The sequence below is a fragment of the Prionailurus bengalensis genome, chromosome B2 (assembly GCF_016509475.1).
Source record: "Prionailurus bengalensis isolate Pbe53 chromosome B2, Fcat_Pben_1.1_paternal_pri, whole genome shotgun sequence".
Lineage (NCBI taxonomy): Eukaryota > Metazoa > Chordata > Mammalia > Carnivora > Felidae > Prionailurus > Prionailurus bengalensis.
The window spans coordinates 120707507-120717609 of record NC_057349.1 but is presented as its reverse complement, the minus strand read 5'-3'; the positions used below and the strand labels follow the sequence as shown (position 1 = coordinate 120717609).

At 40.4% G+C, this 10103-nt stretch overlaps 1 pseudogene; it reads left to right on the top strand.

The window, feature by feature from the left end:
* The first annotated feature begins 292 nt into the window (after nt 1-292).
* Nucleotides 293-5016, top strand: LOC122490543 (annotated as a pseudogene).
* The last annotated feature ends 5087 nt before the right edge of the window (nt 5017-10103 follow it).

Genomic DNA, 10103 nt, shown 5'->3' with positions numbered 1-10103 from the left:
GAGGCAGAGAGAGAGGGAGACACAGAATCCTAAGCAGGCTCCAGGCTCTGAGCTGTCAGCACACAGCCCAGCGCGGGGCTCGAACTCACCAACCATGAGATCGTGACCTGAGCCGAAGTCAGACGCTTAACCGACTGAGCGCCCCAGGCGCCCCTAGAACAGCAAACTTAATCGAAAAACACTGTGTGTGTCTGACTGCTCCACCAACTGGGTGTTCCCCAATCTCTCTCCTCAGGCCACCCTACTCCCTGAGACACAACAATATTGAAATGGAGTCAATTAAAACCCTACAATGGTCTTGAAGTGTTCAAGTGAAAGAAAGTCATACACCTCTCACTCTAAATTGGAAGCTAGACATGATGGCGTTTAGTGAGGAAGGCACATCAAAAGCTAAGATAGGCTGACAGCTAGACTTCTTGCACCAGTTAGCCAGGTTGTGAACACAAAGGAAACGTTTTTGAAAGGAATCGAAGTGCTACTCCAGGGAACACATGAGTAAAAAGAAAGCCCAAGAGCCTGACTACTGATAGGGAGAAAATCTGAGTGGTCTGGATAGAAGATCAAACCAGCTACAACATTCCCTTCAGCTAAAGGCTAATCCAGAGCAAAGCCCTAACTCTCTTCAATTCTACAAAGGCTGAAAGAGAACAGGGAACTGTGGCAGAAAAGTTTGCAGCTAGCAGAGCTTGGTTCGTGCAGTTTAAGGGAAGAAGCCATCTCCGTAACAGAAAAGGGCAAGGTTGAAGCAACAAGTGCTGATGTAGAAACCACAGCGAGTTCTCCAGAAGAGGTAGCTAAGATCATTCACGGAGGTGGCTACACTAAGCAATAGATTTTCAGTGTAAGCGAAACAAGACTTCTACTGGAAGAAGATGCCATCTGAGACTTGTATAGCTAGAGAGAAGTCAATGCCTGTCTTCAAAGTTTCAAAGGACAGGCTTAGGGGCTCATGCAGCTGGTGACTTTCAGTCGAAGCCAATGTTCACTTACCATCTGTAAAATCCGAGGGCCCTTAAGAATTATGCTAAATCTACTCTGCCCAGGCTTTATAAATGGAACCACATTTATAAATGTGACAGAGGACAGCACATCTGTTTACAGCATGATCCACTGAGTATTTGGGGCCACAGTTGAGACCCACTGCTCAGAAAAAGAAAACCAGGAAAAAAAAAGTTCCTTTCAAAATATTACTACTCATTGACAATGCACCTGGCCAACCAGGAGCTTTGATGGAGCCGTGCAATGAGATTAATGCCGTATTCATGCCTGCTAACACAACAGCCATTCTGCAGCCCGTGGATCAAGGAGTCATTTCAACTTTCAAATTTTTTAATTTAAGAAATACATTTCATAAGGTGATCGCTGCCACAGATAGTGATTCCTCTGATGGATGTGGGCAAAGTAATTTGAAAACCTTCTGGAAAGGATTCACCACCATTCTACATTCCATTAAGAACATCGGTGATTCACGGGAAGAGGTCGAAGTAGCAACATTAAGAGGAGTTTGGAAGAAGTTGATTCCAGCCCTCAGGGATGACTCTGACAGGTTCAGGGCTTTAGTGGAGGAAGTTAAGTGCAGGTGTGGTGGAAACAGCAGGAGAACTAGGATTAGAAGTGGAGCCTGAAGATGGGACTGAATTGCTGCAATCTCATGGTCAATCTTGAATGGCTGGCGAGTCGCTTCTTAGGGAAGAGCCAAGAAGGTGGTTTCCTGAGATGGAATCTACTCCTGGTGAAGATGCCACGAAGATTGTGGAAACGATAACAAAGGATTTAGAATACTACATACACTTGGTTGATAAAGCAGCAGCAGGGTTGGAGAGGATTGACTCTGATTTTGAACGAAGTTCTACCGTAGGTAAAATGCTATCAAACAACGTCACGTGCTGTAGAGAATTTGCGTCTGAAAGCAAGAGTCAAACAGTGTTGCGAACTTTGTCTTATTTTAGGAAATTGCCACAGCCACCTCAACCTCCAGCAGTCACCACCCTGCTCAGCGAGCAGCCATCAACATCCAGGCAGGACCCTCCACCAAGAAAAAGATTGCAACTCACTGAAAGCTCAGATTATGGCAACCATTTTTTTTTTTTTTAGCAATAAGGTATTTTTTATTTAACTATGCACATTTTAGACATATTATTGCACACTTAATAGATTATGGTATAGCAGAAACATGACTTTTATATGCACTGGGAAACCAAAAAATTTCTTTCGCTCACTTTATTGAGGTGGTCTGAAACCAAACTCACAATATATCTGATATCTGCCTGAATATCGATGAGAGATTCTCTAGGTAGAATATTTGTGCCTTGGCATCTGTAGAAACTATGAATAGGTATTCCCAACCCCAGATTTTTGTAGATTTAATTTAGTCGAACCTCCATTGATTTTGCTGCTATTAGTCACAACTCGCAATCACTTGCTATTTGGCTTTAATGTTATTTTTTGAATTTTTAAAATGTTTTCAGTGTACCTAAAATGTTTTGGGGTTTGAGAGGACTTTACTTACAAGTTCAAGTCCCTTCAACTACTTGTATATGTTGAGTCCATTGTATTTGCACACCCCCCCCCAACTGTTATTATATGGGAAATCACAGAATAATTTTTGAATATTAAATGTAGCTTCCCAGAAAATAAAACTTTGGCATTTGGGAACAAAGGTAACCGTCTTAGCTTATCTTTAAGAGAGGTTTTAAGGAGTTCAGGAGTTCTTCTGTGAGGAGATTAAAAGAAGTCTAGGTTTGCAAATAAATAAACAAACAAAGAGACGAAGAAACAAATAAATAAAACTCCACTAACCCGATCAGTTCATTTTTTAAAATCATTGTTGAGATATTAGGGGGGAGGGGTATACTTTCATCAACAAATCAGTCATTTTCTTTCTAATACTTAGTTTCTGGCACTTTTTGACAAACTTTCATTTACATGAGGAGATCAGGTGTGCCGGAGTCAGGTGGACATGGGCAGGTTTTAGCAGAAGGGAATATGGCCAGAGCCACTTGGAGGGAGCGGGCTTGAGGCACCTTCCTCAGGGCCAGCCGGTGGCCCTCGATCCACGTGTGACACACTCTTCCGCGACAGCGAAAAGGAGCTAAGCTTTCAGTCACCAAAACTCTCAGCCCCACTTACCAGCAAAAGTGCTGTAAATGAGTAGTGAAGTAATGACGAAATAATATCTGCAACGTTAACACTCGAGAGAATGATCACGGTTTTTGCGGGGCTCTCATTTGTGCAAAGAGACACGTGAGTACACATCTGCCTATATGCACTTATATGCATGTGTCTATGTATACTTGTTTTTGTGTGGCAACAGGGATACTTCCTGTAATTTTTTTTGTCCCTGAAAAGTATTGCTTCTCCTAGATCTTTGTAACAATACCACACTTGTCAAGTAGGAAGATGCAGAAAAGAAACCTTTTCCCAGCAGGGCAGCTACCACAGCATGAAACAAACCACTGTTTTCTAAAGCTTGACCACTCTTCAAGGTTGGCCCCTTTTAGAGTTGGAATAATCCTCACATTCGCGCAGTTTGCACACATTCGGTGCAAGATGATATATTCATATGGAAGGGTAATAAGTTACACCGCAGTTGCTCTACAAGGCATGCTCCTTCTCACTTTATCTCGTGGACTAGTTCTTAGAGGAATCCATCTGTGAGATTGGGTTCTCCGAGAGACGGGACTTTAGAGGGATTCCCAACGGTTAAAATGGAACGCCCGCCCTCTGGTGTTCCTTCAGAGTATTACCAGTTGGAAGATTTAAAACTTCAGTATTCCTGAAGAGGAGGAAAGTAATGGTTTATGCAGTTTTCTCCTTTGAATCCATTTTAATAACAATTGGAGTTCTTCTAGGGAAGGACTTGGTGAGGTATTCTTGTGAACCCGCTGGAGGAACCTCTTATCTCACTGCCTCTGCTTCCGGCTTAACATAGGATCAGCTTCCTTTTGATCTTTGGGAATTCTTCTCCCAAGTTTCTGGGAATCTTTGAAGTTATCTCAAGTGTACTTGCGAATTATTCTCTTATAGATGAACTAGCTTCTCTCAGCAGAAATCGGCTTGGAGGGATGAGGCATTCATTTCTATGGGGATCAATAATTGGAAAAGGAAACTGAAGAGCTCTGGAACATTGGGCACTGTTCAGAAAATGTTGGGGGGGGGCGCGCCTGGGGGGCTCAGTCAGTTAAGCGTCTGACTTCGGCTCAAGTCATGATCTCACGGTTGGTGAGTTCGAGCCCCGCGTCAGGCTGTGTGCTGACAGCTTAGAGCCTGGAGCCTGCTTCAGATTCTGTGTCTTCCTCTCTCTCTGACCTCCCCTGCTCATGTTCTCTCTGCCTCTCAAAAATGACTAAATGTTTAAAAAGAATTTTAAAAGAAAATGTTGGTTGGAATGAATGATTCAGTCGGTGAAACAGGGCAAGGAAGAACCCTGAGGACACCGGACGCTTGAGGCAGGAATGAGAACGTGCAAAATGTAGAGCCAGATGCACTGGAAGAGGTGTGTTATAATTCAGTCTGGTGGCCTAGAGGAAGGAGATGGTGACACCCCCATACCATAGCATGGCCCCTGTCCTTCCTCAAGTGGTAAAAGACCAACAGTTTCCCAGCCTGGGCTTGGCAATAAGGCACAGCTGGAGTAGGTGATCCTAGAGGTAAATTACCAGACGCAGTGTCCTTGGGGGTTCAGCTAGCAATGAAGGAAGCAGTCCAGGAACGGACTGGGTCATAAAATCCAAATAGTGATAAACAAAGGGGGTTGAGATCTGAACCAAAGTGCATCAGGGACTGAAAGAGAAGCTGCCTGAGAAATGCAGATATGGAAGGAATTTGTGAAGCCACGGTTCCACACCCTCCATGTTTCATGTTTGTTTCTGTCTTGTCTTCTTAGAATCCGCGCCACCATCTCAGGATCTGACGTGCTTGCAGACCAAAATCGTATCCCTAATTCAGGTTGGCCCAGAGCCTGAAGAGTCCCAGAGCTTTGAGTTGGATGATGCAGTGAAGTTCTTTGGAAATTAGTTTGCTTTTTTTTCTACCTATATATCCTCTCCCTCTTTGTATGTTAGAGGTCAGTAAGCGGTACCTGCACAATTTCAGACTCCTGAAACTGTTATTTTAATTACTTTTAATCTCATTCTCATTCTCTGAAACCATGCCTTTGCATATCTCTACTGCAGCACTTAGCTGCTGGAGTTGTGTTAGTTGTTTCCACGTCTACATATCCCATTTGTATTAGAGCCCCTTAAAATCAGAGACTGTGTCTTATTCATTTTTGTATTCTTAGCATCCAGTGCAGGATGTATTTGTTAACAAAAGAAAAGTGATTTAAAAATACTTTGCTCTGGGAGCGAACTACTGAATGATAAAGGTACATTCTAAAAACTGGAGGGTAGATAAACTGAGACCAGGTCAGTCATTTATGTTGGGGTAACGATGTGGCTTTTAAGTTTCTGTTCTATAACGGGCTGTCAGAAGCTTGAACAAGTGAAAATAAGAAATAAAAATCAAAGAAGCATAATAGAATGTTCCTTATTTGCTTAGTATATAAAATGGCATTCAAAAGAGGCTCCTGGGCACCTTCTAAAATTTCAATCATACTATGAATGCATTTTCTCTATAAATCTCAAGTGTGACACATTTTGCAAGGGGAATCAAGGTTTGGTGGTCAGCACTAAGAATAATGGCTGATTTCTCATGGTTGGTTACCAAGGTTAATAATGAAGTGAATAAAATGGAAAATCATAGATTGCACTTTATGTCTTCCCGGAAGACCCATCTTTCTCATTTTTGTTAAAACAATACTAATTGTCCTGAAATTTGTAGACTTGAGGACATCTTTCTGAGTGAGCACAAGTAATCGTAATCTAGTCAAATTCAATTAAAAACCATTAAAAACTCTTGTATTCTTTTTGGTTTTTTACCTCCAGCAAAATTGGGTAACCAGTTTGAATTGCTTCACTGAGAGATGGCCTCTGATCTTGGTAAACCCCTTGATCCTGCTGACTCTGTGGCTACAGTTATTTAAGAATCAATGTTCATTTGTCAAACAGGCAATGTTTACTTCCAAATATTATAAACCATGTGCTCATTGGCAATTTGTTATAATTGTAAGTTGGTTTCCTTTTTCAAAAAAATCGTAATCCTGGGTTTCTGAGACCAATATTTTACCCGAGGAATAAAATAGATTCTCATTCAGCTCTTCAGAGTGATGGTTTCTATCATCCATGATCTTTTTTGGGGGAGCACTGCAGAACCACCAAGATCGCTCCTTTTATTGCTACTTTGCAATGCTTGACTCTGTGCCTAGAAATTGACTACGTGCAAGGCATAGGCATGAAATATACATTCTTGGTAAGTTGGCCACTTGACCATGGGACCTGTAACCTCATATGACTGCAAGAGTCACTAACAGATAAAAAAGGCATCCTGAAAACTGAGATAACACTTTTACAAAATAGAAAATTAAATGTTTTTCTCCATTAAATGTTTTTCTGAAAAAATTAATTGTTCTGTTTTTAAGTTACCCAATTCAACAATTGCCAGGGTTTGTATATAATGACTGACTTAAATTTAAAAATATATATATCAATGAAAAATCGCAAGCATTCACTAAAGTGGAGTGAATAGTATAAGGGAGCCTCTGTATAACCTCGACAATTATCAATACTTTGTTACTTTTGCTTGACTATTCCTTTTTCTTTCCTTTGTTGAAATATTTTTATTTTTTTAATGTTTATGTTTATTTTTGAGACACAGAGAGACAGAGCATGAGCAGGGGAGGGGCAGAGAGAGAGAGGGAGACACAGAATCCGAAGCAGGCTCCAGGCTCTGAGCTGTCAGCACAGAGCCGGATGCGGGGCTCGAACCCGTGAACCACGAGATCATGACCTGAGCCGAAGTCAGACACTCAACCGACCCAGCCACCCAGGCGCTCCTGTTGAAATATGTTTAAAGCAAATCCTACATCATGTTGTTTCACCTGTAGATATGTGTATGTCTCAAAAAGAACATTTTTTAAAAAAAAATACCAAATGCCATTATCACATCTAACAAAATTTAAAATGTTCCTTGGTATTAAATGATATTCCATTCAAAATATATTTGGAAAATGATAGTGCATACGTGTGAGATATTTTGCAGGAGGCAGGTAGTGCTTGGTGACTACATGCATTTGAAGCATTTGTCATAATTCTGTAACCACCCCCTCAGGTTGTGAGTCCTTGATCTAGACTACATTTATTAAGTGGTTAAAAGTAATTCTAACTTAGACCAAGATTTTTATGTCATTTTTGTATTTATTATGCATTTTATCTTCTTTTATTTTGCTTTGTTTTGTTTTTATTGTTATTTTCAAAGGATTATGACCTGAACTCCATTGCAAGATTTTTAATTGTAACACTGGATTATTATTCTAATGGGTTGCTAAACTTTTATGGCAGAGAGTACTTAACAAATGAAATAATTTTAGGGGTGCCTGGATGGCTCAGTTGATTAAGCATCTGACCTTTTTTTTTCAGCCTGTTTTATTTCTTGTTACTGCTTTATGACACTAAGCATCTAACTCTTGATCTCGGGTCATGATCTCCCAGTCTTGAGATCGAGCCCTGTTTCCAGCTCTACGGGTTTACTTCCATGCTGGACATGGCCCCTGCTTGGGATTCTGTCTCTCTCCTCCCTTTGCCCCTCTCCCCGTCTACCCTGCTCGTGCGCGCGCGCGCTCTCTCTCTCTCAAAATAAATAAATAAATAACCATTTTAAAATAAATAAATAAATAGACAATCATAGATCTTTTTGACATGCTAAAATCTGAGCTTCCTTATTTGATTCCTTACTTGAATCTGCTGTACTCTTTTTTTATAATATATCATTTATTCACATATTCCCCAAATATGAATTTTGTACTATTTACATTATTTTTTAATTAAAATGATACCTTATGAATTAAATTCTAAAAAGTATAATCTCCAAGAAGTGAAACATATTCATTGTAAAAGTGATAAAATTACATAAAAATGAAAGGAGAAAATAATATTTTGTCATCTTATGACCTAGAGAGAACCTCTGGTAATATTTTGATGTATATAGTCTTCCAGGGGTGTCTGAGTGGCAGTTGGTTAAGCTTCTGACTTTGGCCCAGGTCACGATCTCATGGTTCCTGGGTTTGAGCCCAGGGTCAGGCTCTGTGCTGACAGCTTGGAGCCCGGAGCCTGCTTAGGATTCTGTGTCTCTTCTCTCTCTGCTCCTTTCTTGCTTGCACTCTGTCTCTCTCTCTCTCTTGCTTTCTCTCTCTCAAAAATAAACATTTGATGTACAGTTTTCTAATTTTCCCTATTAAAATTTGGCTCATTCTGCATTTATATAGTATTCTACTTTTCTATAATATTGTGAGCATTTTTCTTTTTCGTTATGATTATAAATGTGATTTTTACAAGGTTCCATAATATATCACCATATGGATATAACATAATTCACTTCAACGTTATGCCTTTGCTGAGCCTAGATAGGTAGATATACATATACGTGTTTGCAAAACATTATTGGGGCGCCTGGGTGGCGCAGTTGGTTAAGCGTCCGACTTCAGCCAGGTCACGATCTCGCGGTCCGTGAGTTCGAGCCCCGCGTCGGGCTCTGGGCTCTGGGCTCTGGGCTGATGGCTCAGAGCCCGGAGCCCGGAGCCCGGAGCCTGCTTCCGACTCTGTGTCTCCCTCTCTCTCTGCCCCTCCCCCATTCATGCTCTGTCTCTGTCTGTCCCAAAAATAAATTTAAAAAAAACGTTGAAAAAAAAATTAAAAAAAAACCCATTATTGTATATGTCTTCTGATTATTTCTTTTTAAAGTAATTTAAAATTATCTAGTAATTATTCATTAGTGACAGGTAGGTCCCTTAAACTAATTGTTCCATGAAATACTGGACACAATGTCCTTGTTTGCTTTGACCTCCAAATCACTAGAATCTGCTCCATACTTCTCAAGTTCCTGAACACTTGGCATTTGCTGACTCCTTCTCTGTACCACTCCTTTCTTCCTGTTGCATTACCTCTTGCCTTATTGCCCAAAGAGTCCTAAGTTCTCTCACTCAGCCACAAAAACCTTTCTAAATCTCAGTCTCTAACAGAGATGCAGGCCCACCATTGTGGTTCTCTCAAACACAGCAAAGTTCTGAGCAGAACACAACGGGCCTTCAATGCCCACAATCTATCCTTAAAGAGCAGTTAGGATTATGGAGGCAATTTTCTTCCCTTAAGGAGCTACAGTCTTTTGCCTTGAACCTTTTCCAGGAATAGCTGGGGCAGTTGCTAAGAGGTAAGGCAAGGAAGTACTCATCAGGTACTTAGCACAATGCTTGGCACCTAGGCAGTGTGTGATAAAAGTTAATTGTTGATGATGATAATGATGATAATGGACACACCTCCTTCATGAATACATTTGTTCACACCTTGTGAAACTGACATTTCCATTGGCCAATGGTCCGTAGAATGGTATTCTAATAAGGTGTTAACATATGTTTAACCCATTTTGGAAAAAAAAAAAACCTTCTGGCTTAAAGAAGCAAAACTTACTTGAAAAAATATGCTCCACTGAAAGAGCACTGTGGGTCATATCAATCATTCTGCAATACTACTTAGTAGTATTATATTCGTGTACCTTTTCTTCAAATGCAAATCTTGAGCCTCATGTATATAAATCTCTCCCATTGTGGATAAGTTGGGGAAAGAAACAGGAACTGAATGATTAACATTTTTTAATGGGTGCAGATAAAAGACAGAGCAGAAACAGACACAAAAAAAGAAAGAAGGAAAGAAAGAAAGAAAGAAAGAAAGAAAGAAAGAAAGAGAAAGGCATGACAAAATAAACCAACTCTTCTCAGAATGACAATTGGGCAGCTTTCGAAGCCACTAAAAGCTTTGATAGAAAGTTTATCATGGGCTGAACAAAGGCTATGTAATTTCATATACTGGGGAAAGGATTTGAGAAATGCCTATCAGCTATGCAGAATAATTTCCAGAAAGGTTAACAATGCATATTCTTTCTTGAGCATTCACATTTTTTGCATCTCTTTGAAGATAGCACAATCAGGAGATGCCACACTTAAACAACCCTAAAAC